Raw genomic sequence first — 9,528 nt, forward strand, 5'->3', positions numbered from 1 at the left:
CAAAGACATGTCCTTTGACAGCGAGACTGAATGACTAGCCATTCTGGACAGTGTATCCATTTACACCAACATACCACAGGCAGAAAGTATCAAGTGCCTACTTTGTGGATGGAAATTGTCGGGTTGATCTGTCAAGAGGGGCTGAGAAACAAGGGAAGTCCAAAACACTTTTTCTCCATTTTTTTACTGTAGGAGTTTCAGACACAGCTACAGCCTAAAACACTGAACGGATTTACACCAAATTCGACAGAAAGCTAGATCTTTGTGCTAATATCTCACTATTATATTAGGGGTACAAAAACGTATGAAACATCATAGGTCTTAAATATATAAAGCTATACACGCAAGTTCAAGTTTAAATACTTTATTCGACAACATTGTCATAAAAGCATATATCCCTAAGCTAAGCACAATAAATACTAATCTAGAATGTTAAAATACATATTAAATTTCATACAATTTATACTTTGTTGACGAATAACTCAAATAAAAATGTACATTTGTAAAATCAAGTCACAGCACAAGCGCAAATTCAAATGGAAAGGGGCGACCACTCGGTCCCCCCGAACGTATGGCGGAGTGCCTCGATCCCCCCGGGAAGCCATTTTTGGGCGGGAGGCGCGTCTCGGCTGGTATGCCCGAAGCGGCGTAGCCGGGGCACGCTTTTTCCCGCCCTAGAGTGGGCTGGCCTAGACACCGACGTAGCCAGCCCCGCCCTAGGGGCAGGCAGGGGCGGGTTCTCGCCCGCCCTGAAGACGGATAAAAAGAGACGCAAGACCAGAAGACGTCCTCTTGTTCTTGTGCTCCGAAGCTGCACCTCCTCGCTACCCGTGAGCTCGGGACAGAACGAAGAGCCAATTTTGAGCGTTTTGATCTTTTTCTTTGTCTTCTAGATACTTCGTCGGAGAGATGCCCAAGAAAGGCGCAAAGAGAATGACGACCGACCAGATGGTGCGGGCCCTTTGCAAAGTGGTGTCCGACATAAAGAAACGGTTGGCGGAGCGAGACGGGGAGGAGGGTTCGGGCTCTGCGCCGGCTGGAGGGAGACCTAAGAGGCCGAGAAGGGTTCCAGCTGGTGGAGACGTCCCGGTTCCCTCTGCCCCGCTCGAGGCGCCGACCCCGGTACCAATGGAGGGGAATCCAATCCCCGTTGTCGTCACCCCGACATCCAAGGAAGACATGCCCCCCGAGCTGGCAGCACAGCTGGCAGCTTGGTTGGGGGATAGTAGTGATGGCGCCACGGCTGCCGAGGCACAGGCGCTGATAAAAGGGCTTCGTGAGAAGAGAGATGCAGCTAAAGTGACTGCGCCGTTGGCGGGAATAGACAAGCCGCAAGCGGCAGAAGCTGCATCCGGTGCAGGTAAGCGGCCATTGCCGATTGCAAGGGACGAGTCAGCACCCTCTCGTAGAGAGAGATTAGGACAACATGTGCCTTTAGCTATAAAGGAAAAGATCTGGGCGGGGGAGTACGTGAATATTTTCTCCTTGCTTGTTGATCATTATGAGGTGGAGCATGTTAGAAGTCAGAAGGACCTAATGCATCCGAGTGTTTGGCGCGCAAAAATGGCCGCCTTTAAGGTAAATGAGAATATTGGCAACTGGGGCAATGCGTGGGGTATTTTTACATCGATTTTGGGGGGACGTAGGCCCGAGTTGCTTCCTGAGTTTCCCATTTATCAATCACGAATTATGGGTTACTCGACAGCGTATCAAGGTAACCATTGGTTTTGTTATGACAATCTGTTCAGGAAAGAAAAGGAACATAACAAGAGTTTGACTTGGGATTGTTACGATTCTGTAACATGGGATAAAATGAAAGAATCAGGAATGTTGAAAATGCCATTGGTTGGGAGCAATGTTGTTGATTACTCCCGCCAAAATGTGGGGACGCCCTTTCGACCAAGTACGAGCACCGACGATCAGTCAAGGCCCGCAGGCAATACAGGGAGAAAGGGTTTCTGCTTTAATTTCAACAAAGGGAAATGTACCAGGCCTCCGGGATCGTGTAAATTCAAACACGAGTGTAGTACGTGTGGGTCGTCCCATCCTGAGTCATCGTGCAGAGCCAGAACGGGTGAGAATTGGGGTAAGGGAGGCGCCAAACAGGTCTAAACTAGTCCGAGGGGCGCCTTTACCAACCCCGATTGATACCTTGGCAATGATTCCCTGGCTCAGTGAATACTCGGATCGTACTTCTGCTGGGGTGCTGCGGAACGGTTTTACACATGGTTTCCGCATCCCGGTGGGGGACTTTCAGGGTGTAGGGATTTGCAAAAATCAACTTTCCGTTTTACAACATACATCTGTAGTGCAAGAGAAAATTCAGAAAGAGGTTAGCTGGGGACGGGTCGCCGGCCCGTTTTGTGTACCCCCGGTACCGGATTTTGTTTGTTCTCCGTTAGGGGTGGTCCCCAAGAAGGACCCAGGTGAGTTTCGTTTGATCCATAATCTGTCTGCTCCGCATGGTCTTTCGGTGAACGACGCAATTGATCCAGAAGTTTGTTCGGTGCGATACGCATCGTTTGATGAGGCAGTAGCCATCTTGAATCGCCTGGGGCCCGGGACGTTGATGGCGAAATCAGATATCGAGTCAGCGTTCCGGTTGCTCCCGGTACACCCAGACGATCAGCGTCTTTTGGGATTCGGGTTCCAGGGGTCATTTTACATGGATAGGTGTATGCCAATGGGATGCTCTATATCATGTGCTTATTTTGAGCAATTCAGTACTTTCCTGCAATGGGTGTTTACTAAGAAAACGGGTTTCCGAAATGTAATGCACTACCTTGACGACTTTTTGTTCCTTGGCTCCGCCGGAAATCCCGAATGTGCCCAGGCCTTAGCTGAATTCCGTGTGTTGATGGGTCATTTTGGCGTGCCATTGGCACCAGGTAAAACTATGGGTCCCACGACTTGCCTCGAGTTTTTGGGGATCGAGTTGGACTCAAGGGAGGGGTGTTTCCGTTTACCAGCTAGCAAAGTGTTGAAATTCAGGACAGCCCTCCAAGTATGTTTAAATGCATCTAAGGTTACACTGCATCAGTTGCAACAATTAGTGGGAAAGTTGAACTTTGCCTTGAGGGTGATCCCAATGGCTCGCCCCTTTTCCCGCTCATTTGCCCAATCGATGGTTGGCCTAAAAGAGGGTCATCATCGCACGAGGTTATCGGCCGAGGTCCGCCAGGACATGCGGATTTGGTTAGCATTTTTGGCGGACTTCAATGGCCGAGTCGTCTGGAACAAGCCAGCCGTGTCCTCCGAAGAGCTTGGGCTATGGACGGATTCAGCAGGAAGCATAGGCTTTGGCGCCATCTTCGGCACAAAATGGTCTGCACAAAGGTGGCCCCTATGGTGGCACGAGAAGGGGCTGACGAGTAATATTGCTTTCCTTGAACTATTTCCCATTCTGGTGGCCCTGAGAACCTGGCCAGAAGGGTTCAGAGATCATTCTGTCGTGTTCTGGTCCGACAATATGACCGTGGTAGAATGCATCAATAGTCAGGCAGCCCGTTGTAAATTGATCTTGAGGCTGCTCAAAGAAATTGTCTTACTGTGTATGCAACTGAACGTGATATTCAGAGCAAAACATGTCCCAGGGGTGATGAATCAGGCTGCTGATGCGCTGTCTCGTTTTCACATGCAGGCTTTCTCGGGTTTCCTTCCTTCAGCGGACCCAGAGCCGGCACCCTTCCCCGAAGCTCTCTGGTCTCTCGGTGCCCCGAACTTCGTCACCTCGTGGGAGAGAGTCTAGCACCCAGGACAAGGAAGGCATATGAAGGGGCGTTTCAGGCCTATTTAGCCTTTTTGGGGGCAGAGAGAGGGGGATTTTGGGGTCAGGAAGAGTGGGTAGTACTTTTTCTGATGTCTTTACGTAGGGCTGGGAAATCGGTGGCTACGGCCCAAAGGCATCGTGCCGCCATTTCCTTTGTTGCCAGGGCCCATGGCATCCAGGACCCGACAGCGTCTTTTACAGTACAAAAGGCGCTGCGTGGGTGGCAACGCCTAGAGGGTCGCAGAGTTGACGTAAGACGACCGATAGGTCTAGATAGGTTGTCCCAGTTACTGGCCTCACTCCCTAACACATGCTCGTCTCCTTTCGAGACCTGTTTGTTCCGGACTGCATTTACGCTAGCATTTCACGGGGCTATGAGAGTTAGTGAGCTGGTTGCAAGGAACAAACAGGATGTGGCGGGGGGCTTGTGCAGGGAACATGTTCAGATCAGGGGCGATGCGATGATTGTCTCCTTTCTCAGGTCCAAGACCGACCAAGATGGGAGGGGGGACTGCACGATCATTCGCAGGATCCCCGGGTCATCCATGTGTCCGGTACAGTGCTTAGAAGATTACCTAGCACGAAGGGTGGCATCATGGGGGCGACATTGTTGAGGCATGCAGACGCCACCCCGCTGACGAGGTTTCAGTTTCAGCGGGTGCTTACAATGGCCATTGCCGCAGCGGGCTTGGACCCGGGCGAATTTGGGACCCATTCCTTTCGAATAGGGGCTGCCACTGAAGCTACAGCCAGGGGTCTCAATGTAGAACAAGTGAAACGTGTGGGGCGCTGGTCCTCCAATTGTTATAAGAGGTACGTGCGATTGCACATGTTATGAAGCTGTAATCATGTACTCACGCTTCTTGTCTTTTGTTTGTTTTCAGTTGCGCAAGCCTACGCGGCAGGGCGGACTGTGCAGTCGACCCAACACCAGGCCAGCGGTCGCACGTCACCGGCTGTGAGGAAGGAGGTGTGGGTCGTGGGCCACTCATACGTGAGACGGGCCGCAGACGTATTCAAAGCAGGTGACATGATTCACGTACCTGGGGAATACGGGTACAGAGTGTCCTTCTACGGAAGGGGCGGTCTCTGTATTGACCAGTTTCAGCCATTCTTTGAGGGTCTGTTAGAGCGGATAAGGTCACCGCCGTCCATAGTCATAGTGCATTTGGGGGGCAATGATTTGGTCACCACCGGTAGACGACTTCTCCTGGAGGCTATGCTTTCCACGGTAAGTTGGTTAGCGAGGAGAGTTCCGGGGTGCATAATTGCGTGGTCTCATATGATCCCACGAAAAGTGTGGCGGGGGGCTATCTCGATCCCTGCTTTGAATCATTCTGTTAGAAAATTGAATAACAAAGTGAGTAGGTTGTTCCGTGCCAAGACATTGCATTCGATCTCGCATAGTTGTATTAATGATGACAGTATGTATCTGGGGGATGGTGTGCATTTGTCAAGGGTGGGGAATGAGTTACTCATAGGAGACTTCTTAGCTTGGTTAAAGTCGTTAAAACATGACCTTTAGGTAGGAGTTTTGTGGGGGGTCCGGATAGCCGGTCAACTATCCGGACCTGTGGCGGTAAGGTCATGATCGGTGAGCACTAATTGGTAGATCCCTATGAGTGGGCGTCACCCAACACGGATGGGAGCGCTCGGGAGAGGTGGCCATTGGCCCCTCAGTGGGGAGGCGGTCCCGTCTAAGGGCGGGTCGCCGGAAGTAAAGGAAAGGCGGTCAAGGCCCCTTCCTTTGTAGGAGGGGTTACAGCCCCCTCCTGGGGAATTTCCCGGGGCCAGTGTCATCTGCGACGGCAGATGCGGTAAGTTGTGTGGGGTGGGGGGAGGTCCACGATACCTTCGAGATACCACACACAAGTCTTCGAACGACCTTTAAATGGCGTCGAGTCTTAAGTGCCCCCGTCAAGTCAAGGGAAATTGTTAGTAGTTGCACTTGAGGTAAGCCTCTGTGCTGTCGCCCCTCCCAAGTGGGAGGGGTAAGTCTGGTTAGGGATCTTGACACCGGTTATGACCTTGCCGTTGGCCCTTAAACGTTAGGATGTACAATTTCAGTGTTTCTAGAGAATGTTTTGTAGGATGCTAGTTCGGCTAGGAGAACCTCTGTATTAGAGAATATGTTAAGGTTAGCCAAACATCGCAATGTGATAATGAAATTGTACATAACATGAAACGTTTAATGTTTTAATTTTTGTTTTAATAAATACGGCCGGGAGGGTCACTCCCTCCCACATCCAAAAACTTTAAGAACTGTTTCCGGTTTCCCTCCTTTTGGGGATTGTGTTGAGAGGGGGTGGCGGGTATCTCAGCCATATGGAAAGGGGCGACCACTCGGTCCCCCCGAACGTATGGCGGAGTGCCTCGATCCCCCCGGGAAGCCATTTTTGGGCGGGAGGCGCGTCTCGGCTGGTATGCCCGAAGCGGCGTAGCCGGGGCACGCTTTTTCCCGCCCTAGAGTGGGCTGGCCTAGACACCGACGTAGCCAGCCCCGCCCTAGGGGCAGGCAGGGGCGGGTTCTCGCCCGCCCTGAAGACGGATAAAAAGAGACGCAAGACCAGAAGACGTCCTCTTGTTCTTGTGCTCCGAAGCTGCACCTCCTCGCTACCCGTGAGCTCGGGACAGAACGAAGAGCCAATTTTGACCCACCCACCAGCCCCTGAGGACAGCAAGTCGTTGTGCAATAAAGTGAATGTTATATGTATGTTTTCCGTGTCGTTTACAGGCTGTGAAAGTACCAGTTTGTTGTTGATCATAATAAAGTATGGTGAATATCGTGTAAGTTGTTACGATTAAAATGATTTGATGTAGTATTGCATTTTAATAATGTTCTTTCGGTCGTAGCGACCAATGTTTTCATAGGTTTGAGTAAGAATTGTCGTATTTATCTTTGGTAGGCGGTAAGGTCATGATCGGTGAGCACTAATTGGTAGATCCCTATGAGTGGGCGTCACCCAACACGGATGGGAGCGCTCGGGAGAGGTGGCCATTGGCCCCTCAGTGGGGAGGCGGTCCCGTCTAAGGGCGGGTCGCCGGAAGTAAAGGAAAGGCGGTCAAGGCCCCTTCCTTTGTAGGAGGGGTTACAGCCCCCTCCTGGGGAATTTCCCGGGGCCAGTGTCATCTGCGACGGCAGATGCGGTAAGTTGTGTGGGGTGGGGGGAGGTCCACGATACCTTCGAGATACCACACACAAGTCTTCGAACGACCTTTAAATGGCGTCGAGTCTTAAGTGCCCCCGTCAAGTCAAGGGAAATTGTTAGTAGTTGCACTTGAGGTAAGCCTCTGTGCTGTCGCCCCTCCCAAGTGGGAGGGGTAAGTCTGGTTAGGGATCTTGACACCGGTTATGACCTTGCCGTTGGCCCTTAAACGTTAGGATGTACAATTTCAGTGTTTCTAGAGAATGTTTTGTAGGATGCTAGTTCGGCTAGGAGAACCTCTGTATTAGAGAATATGTTAAGGTTAGCCAAACATCGCAATGTGATAATGAAATTGTACATAACATGAAACGTTTAATGTTTTAATTTTTGTTTTAATAAATACGGCCGGGAGGGTCACTCCCTCCCACATCCAAAAACTTTAAGAACTGTTTCCGGTTTCCCTCCTTTTGGGGATTGTGTTGAGAGGGGGTGGCGGGTATCTCAGCCATATCCATTTGGTTATGTTGAGCAACATTCTATTCATATATGAAAAATGAATTAGGAATATGCCATCAGACCCAAAAATTTGATGTAAACAATGTTTACCTTTTAGGTGAATTTCTGCCATAGCAAGGCTGTTAGTTTTCACATTTACACATACACACCTTGTGAAATATTTTATTTGTGTATCCTACTCCACAATCCAACGGCTTCATACTTTTATAATTGAAGAAATTACTAGGAACTGCTGCAGTCAACTTATAATGTGGCACTTGTTAATGTTTGATGTCTATCAGTGACATGTAAAAACATAATTTGACGATTCAGTGTGCCAAGCCTGATGCTATTAAATAGTGGATGCTCTAGGAGGCAGAATGGGACAATCTTAACGGAGAAAATGTCTGAATGCCCAGTTAGTAGGTCTCGTTCCACAGAAGAGTTACACAATGAAACGTGTCAAAAGATGAACCACTTAAAGGGAACCCAGTTTTCACTTAGGGGTTCTAATTACTGCACTAGAGGTTAAAGTTATATTATATAAGTAAGAGGCACTAAAACTCCAATACAGAATAAATAATTCAGAGCATTGTTCATGAAGATCCTGGGTCTTTTTGTAGACACCTTCAATAAAACAGTGACTTAGAAGATGATCAATATCCTTAAAAGGATAATGTATAGACATGAACTAATGACTAAAGAGTAGAGTGTGTAGTTCCTAATAAAACAAAGCACTCAATGGAGTAGAGGGTAACATAGTATAATCAGGGTTGTCCTTTTTGATTGTTAAGTTTAGATTACTTTGACTTGATACCTCGACTCAAAGCAGGGATAAACAATTAAACAATTTCATTTATAACAAGAATGTGTTTTAACTTGCATGATAAAATGAACATTGGTCTTGGGAAATGGCAAGTGGAAAAGCCAGTAATTTATCCTGTGCTTAACCCTGGGTAGCTTGGCACAAAAAGCATTGAGACATAACGTAAAGACAAAGTGTGAAGTAATTAATGGTGCACACAAACAATAATAAAGTGAAAACACAACTCTAGAAAAATCGCCCCACCAAGCTGGAAGATAAAGTACATTTTATTACATTATTTGATACCAAAATGACAAAAAATCCAGTCAGTAGAATCAGAGTCATGAATTTATTTAGTTTTTGTAAATAATAGCGCTTTGGACTTTGAAGAAAAATTTTCTGAGAAGGTGAAGTTCAGCGGGACAATGCTGCAGGCAGTGTCCGAGGAAGGAGTGTTGTTTGTTGTTCAGCCACTGGAAAAAAATGCAGTGAAGATGTCTACATTTGGATTTAAGGGTTAATTTGCGACTACGGCAGCCCTATGGACTGCCATAGCCGTGGTGGCGGTCCAGGCAATGCCGCACCAGCAGTCCGATCACCCTTACGAGTTTGGAGGTCAGACCACCAAAGGAATTATGGATTTCTGCAGATGTATTTTTGTGTATATTATTATGGATGTGCCGCATTTGCCACATAATCCATAATTTTCTCCATAATTGGCAGATTATAGCAAACAAAAGTTGTCTCTAGCTCTAATTATCAAAAGTCACTAAAAGCGTGTTGACACCTATTCCTGAGCAGTAAAAGGCACTTCACAAAGATTGACTGGCCATCTTTCAGTTGCCTATTGCTCTAGTTGGGTGCTAAACTTGAACTATTAAGCTGAAATCTTTCCCCATTCAGTGCTACCATTAGTAAAAATGACAAAATAATGAAGTAAGACTATCCCAAAATGTGGCATAATATGCTGCTTGATTTACCTTTTTTATGACAGAATGTAGGCAACCCTGCTAAATAATCAGGTCCTCCTCTGCCACATAATTTCAGCACCCCTGGTAATAATTAAGAAATGCGTAACGTTTTGTTCAATCTGTCGTTTTTATGGGTCATCCTTTCAAAGGAGCCGAGAAGCAGAAACACTATATGGGCTAAGGTTTTCATCTGCTTAGATTAAAGAAATCCTCCACACAATTGGCAGAAAGTAGAAAACGCACTTTGCAAATGCGCCAATATACGGCACAAAATGTTTAAGGGAATAATCAGTTGATCTTATTATTCCTTAATTCCAAATAAGCTACAGATTTAAATCCTAA

The sequence above is a fragment of the Lissotriton vulgaris genome, chromosome 2_1 (genome assembly GCF_964263255.1).
Source record: "Lissotriton vulgaris chromosome 2_1, aLisVul1.2, whole genome shotgun sequence".
Taxonomy (NCBI): domain Eukaryota; kingdom Metazoa; phylum Chordata; class Amphibia; order Caudata; family Salamandridae; genus Lissotriton; species Lissotriton vulgaris.